Genomic DNA, 6,000 nt, shown 5'->3' on the forward strand with positions numbered 1-6,000 from the left:
ATCATCCATGTGCTTATCCTAGGATTGTTTAAATCTCCCTAATGTGGCTAAGTTAACTACATTGGCAGGTAGGGCATTCCACACCCTTACCACTCTCTGAATAAAGAACCTGCCTCTGACAACTGTCTTAAATCTATCACCCCTCAATTTGTAGTTATGCCCCTTGTACAAGCTGACGTCGTCAACCTAAGAAAAAGACTTTCACTGTCTACCCTATCTAATCGTCTGACCATCATGTATGTCTCTATCAAATCCCCTCTTAGCCTTCTTCTTTCCAATGAGAACAGACCTAAGTCTCTCAGCCTTTCCTCATAAGACCTTCCCTCCAGATCAGGCAACATCCTGGTAAATCATTCCCTGCAATTTTTCCAATGCTTCCACATCCTTCCCGAAATATGGCGACCAGAACTGTACATAATATTCCAAGTGTAGCCGCACTAGCGTTTTGTATTGTTGTAGCATGATATTGCGGCTCTGGAACTCAATCCCTCTACCAATAAAACCTAACACACCGTATGCCTTCTTAACAGCACTATCAACCTCGGTGGCAACTTTCAGGGATCTATGTACATGGACTCCAAGATCCCTCTGCACATCCACACTACCAAGAATCTTTCCATTGACCCAGTACTCTACCTTCCTGTTATTCTTCCCAAAGTGCATCACCAAGTGCATTGCCAAGTTAGTTGGCAAGATCAGAAAAGTGGAATTCTTAATGAGAAAGGTCCGATTTTACATGCAAGGTTTGAGTGGTGAGATGAGAATCTTGCTAGTGAACGGTGAGATGTGACTTGTGTGCATCAAAATTTCATTATTACCTAGTCACACCTCATTGATATGCAGTTTACTCATCTCCCATACCACGGAGATAAGTTTGTAGCTGGCAATGAAGTCAGATCTGATACTTGCCACTCCTCCAGACTTCTATCTTGACCAGCAGGCCCAAATATTTCAGGTTACATCCCATGTACAGTGACAAACCTCTCTCAATGGCCTCTACCTTCATTCCCCATCCACAGCAAATTGGCTTTGGGCACACACCAGCCTCATCATTTCATCATAGCACATCTCTGAGTCATCTTGAGTACAATTCTTCATTTCAGTACTGCACTTTGGAACATACTGAAAACTTTCATTGTGCAAGGACAAGCGCCCACCAGCATCATCTGAGTAAGTTGCACCTCAGGGCTCTCTACTTGCTCTCATTGTTCACTTACCTTGTGAATGATCACAGCACGTCTGCCTTGCCTTCCTGTTTTACATGCTGGCATGTCATTCAGGACTTACAGACTCATAGTACTTTTATTCTGCCTTGCCTTTTAGTGTAAAGAAAAAGCCAGGCAGCTTGATATATTTATCAGCAGTGATCATTCAAGGGTTCGACATATTGCTAAATGTGTGAGAATCAAAAGCAGATTGCAGAACACATGTTACTGTGAAAGGAGGGGCAATTGATGGTCATCACCCACCTTGACTTTGATGGGAAGTGCATCATGATGATTGCATGATTACGCCATAATTCACAAAGACAATTCAAGGTCTCAGAGACTGCAAATGGGCATGGAACAGATTTCCTCTATCTGCAATGTTGCCTTTCGTGGATGTCATATGGATGTGGGACAATATTACAGTAATCCTACTGCATTTACAATTTCTTATGGTATATGTGCCAGATGAGTTGCACAGTATTAATTCAAATAAAGTTCATTATGTCTAAGGTCCCCATAGAGGCATTCCATGGCCTTTCATGTTAGAGTCCTCCCTGCCCCACTGAATTGAGGAGTATGTTAACCTGTTATTTATGAGTGATGTGAATGCTGACTACTCACATTACTAAGGACTTGTTCTGTTTCTGAAACTCCCCGCACAGATTTATCAGAACCGTGACCAATGGATTCAGCTACAACAAAGGTTATCATTACATTGCCCACTTCGCAACAAGGTAGCAGAGAAACTGAAGAGGAACAAATGTACCAGCAAGCCCACGATCAGCAGTAACTTCTAGCAGCTGCTGAACAGCCTCCATATGAAATCCCCTCAGGATGTAGATAAGGGATAGGAGGCCCACGGTCTTTCGTCCTCAATGCCATTTCCTTGATGTGAGTAGGGTACATTGCCACTCCACGCTGAAGATGTTCCGAGACACTGTCAGAACAATGCCAACTTCTGGAGCAGGACCTGCGACCATCCCAGGGGCCGTCAAGGTGGCAGCTGTGCTATATTTTTATGCAGTTGGCTTCTTCCAATCCTCACCCCACAAATATATCAAGGCATTTACTTTTGCAAATTGTGCAAGATCACACAGTTTCATTTTGCATCCCATGTTGAGGTCAGTGCTACAAATTGAATAGCAGACGTTGCCAATATTGCTGGCTTCCCCCAGTGCAGGCACTATAAATTGTACATACATTGCATTGAGAGCACCGTACCATTACACGGTTTACTTCATCAGTAGAAAGGGGTGCTATTCAGTGAAGGTGTAAGTCATCTGTAATCATCAGCACCACATTCTAGAAGCCTGTGCTAGGTACCCCATAAACTGCCATGATGCTATATTCTTGTTCCCGCTTAGTTTCAAAGAGGAAGTGCCTTCAAGGATGGTTGTAGGCAAGGGCTACCCTCCTCTATAACCATGGCTGATGATGCTGTTACACAACCTCCTCTGTCCATGCACACATACAAGGCAGACCATTCTTCCACCGGCACAGATGGTAGGCCTTCTGAAGGTGAAGTTCCAAAGCCTGGATTGGTATGGGAAAGGCTTTGCAGTATAATCCAGACAGAATGTGCTGCATAATCATTGTGTGCAGTCTGCTGTGGCACTGGAGTGGACAAAAGGGGATGTGATGGATGTGTTAGAGCCAGGAAAATAGCTGCTATTTTCTGAGGATGAAGATGAGGACATTAAGCAGGAGAAATAGCACCTTCACCATCATAAAGAGGTGCAGCATTGGTTGCAACAATCCAGACGGGACTTAATTGACACTTGGTTCCAATGGAATTGGGTGAAGTGATCATTCATTGGTTGTGAATTTGCTGTTGTTTAAATGTCAAGCAGTCACTGTTCATTCCAGAAGCCAATGTAGCTTTGTTTGTTTGCCTATTTTCTTCACTTCTGCTGTTATTCATTAAAAGTTAACGTTTTCAACTGTTCTAACATGTGATTGTCCTACATTGAACAGTGACATGTCATGTTGGGGGTTAGCAGAAGTGTAACCTTAAAGAGGTTTCTAACAAAGCATGGTGCTAAGGATGGGTGGCCTCTGTGGTCAAATTCTTGTAAATACAATTACAATAGTAGTCAGTCAGATGGTGATGATCTCTAAAATCACAAATATATTTGCAAATGTGAGCTTAATTTGCAAAGCACTGTCACCCGTGCAACCCATGCAATCTCAGAAATCTTTTTTCCTTTGTTTCCCCCTCACTATGTGCATTGTGACTGGCTTTTTGTGGCTGGCAGTGTTTGACTTGGTATATAGTTGGGCTTTAAATAATACATCAGCAATGGTGAGTACTTTCACCATTAATGAGAGCAGGATAGTGTAAGAGTGGAACCAAACATACTTAATAAGGTGAGTGGCAGAGAATGTCATGAGATAACTCGCTCGAGCTGACAAAGGGAAACCATCCATGATGCTCCTTGAAATTGACACTTAGCTGATCTTTGGTAAAATTCTGCCTGGAGTCAATGTTTCCAATCAATGACCTTGCATTAAAACTGAAAAACTGAAAATTTCCATGATTTTCTGTTCTGTTTTTATCAACAATTTCCATGCTCTCCTCTGTCATCTTTGAGTATCTTATTCTAAAAATGAGAGTAGAGGTAGCTTATAATTGTATTTGTCCTGACATGGCAGAGATCTGTTTGTAAATTATGAATTAAAATATCAATCAGATATTGACTCCGAAAATTGGCTCTGCAGCTCAGCTGGAAGTTGAAGGCCTCCAAATGAGACATAGCAGTGCTTCTGATGATGTGGGGTATACTTGAAGAGACATGATTTGTGCATGTTGGAAGCTCCCCATGTATCCAGATCATGATATCAAACTATTGTTCTGGTCAATTCGACAGACAAATTTTAAAATTGACTTGTATACCTTTATTATTCACCGAATAACATAAATTCGATTGCAAGAGGGATCTCCCTCAGGAGCAATTTAAAGAGACAACAATACAACTTATCAGTAATGATTTGGAGGAGCCAGTGTTGGACTGAGGTGTACAAAGTTAAAAATCACACAACACCAGGCTGTAGTGCTTATTTGGAAGCACTAGCTTTCGGAGCACCGCTCCTCCATCGGCTGATTTGTCAAATTTCCCAATGCTTCTTGAAAGTGACAAATGTTATCTGACAGAACAACCAATGCATTGAACATTTCAGGGTAGATTCTCCTTGGTGTTCTACTGTACGGTTCCTGAGCAGAGTCCTCATTATGTGCATTTTCTCTCTCTTTTCCTCCTAGGTATTATGTGGGTGAGAGGGTAACTGTTCAGAGAATTCTTAAAGCAAACATGTAGAAAGGGAAAACTTCTGGTTGGGAAATCTGGGATATGTTGGAAAGCAAGAGGTTATCAGCAGAGCCTCATCAACGTGCATTTCATGCCAGGCTTCAGGATGAAGGTGATCCTGTAGTTGAAAAGTGTATTAGACAGAAATGTAGTTCCATAATTTTGCCATGTAGCTGCCACAGGCTCTGTTACAACTAGCCTCATGTTGCAGATGAGAGTCCCTGTAGGGCTCAGGTGATACAAGTCCTTTTTGCCCATAAGGTTTGCACTTTTCCCAGAACTTATGGGCCATCATGCCCTGCAGGAGAGAGGGAAGAATGCCATTCGTCATTTGCATTAAGTAAATACTGCAATTCAATTTCATTTGTTGTTCTTGGTTGTAGGCTGAATTGGGGAAAGGACTGTGAGAGAGTCTGTTGCACTTTTGAAGACAAATCATTGGAACTCATCGTGAGTTGCGGTTACATTATTACTTTTGCAAGTAGTGGTAGAGATGAGATAAGACTGGGGGAGTGATTCCCAAGTGAGATTCAGCCAGCAAATGACTGCTGATTGGCTTATGCATGGTGACTATTTGTGAATGGTAGAGGTCATCAGCATGACAACAGCTCTCTGGTTGGCTCCTGGGCAGGTAAACAGAAGTTTGCCTACAATAGAAGGTGAGAAGCCTCCTAACTGCTAGATGAGCAGGTTCTGTGTCTCCATCTTTCTGCAGTAAAAGAGCCTGAAGAAAGTAGCACATCACCCTATTCCCTGGCTAACATCTCTGCCTCAGGCTTGCTGCAGTGCTCTGGTGCAGCTCAGCACAAGCTGGAAGAACAGCACCTCATTTTCCTCTTGGGAACTCTACAGCCTTCTGGGATCAATATTAAGTTCAACAATTTTAGGGCTTGAAGCACCTTTTCCCATGTCCTTACCCCAACCTTGATACACCAGGCCGTGTTATCACATGGTCTGTTATTACACACTACCATTATTAGCTACTAATTGTGCCCATTATTAGCTACTCATTCTCCTTGACTGATTGCTATCCACACCTCAGTCTGTCCAACTGTTCTTCTCACTCTTTGAGCTTATCTCCACCAATCATCTGTGCTCTTACACCCTCCCTCACCCAATCTTTTCCACAAAAGCAACTCTTTCTGAGGTACTATCAGTTTTGCGGAAGGGTCATTGGACCCAACACATTAACTCTGAATTCTCTCCACAGATGCTGCCAGACTTGCTGAGATTTTCCAGTAATGTCAAGCTTTTGTTCCTGAAGAAAGCTTGTATTTTTTTCTCTCCCAGCAATTGTGGTAAGCTGGTGCTTTGGATTGGTTCTATTGAATTGTTCTACCCAGTTTTTTTCCCCTCCATCCGTAAAACCATTTATTTTGATTTGTTTGCATTTGTGTGTAGAAGCTTAAAAGGGGGTTAGAATTTCAAGTAGAAGTTGCATTTTGGTAATTCTGAGTTTTTTTCATTTTGAACTTATTTAATTGTAA

This window comes from Chiloscyllium plagiosum, chromosome 19, assembly GCF_004010195.1.
Source record: "Chiloscyllium plagiosum isolate BGI_BamShark_2017 chromosome 19, ASM401019v2, whole genome shotgun sequence".
NCBI lineage: Eukaryota > Metazoa > Chordata > Chondrichthyes > Orectolobiformes > Hemiscylliidae > Chiloscyllium > Chiloscyllium plagiosum.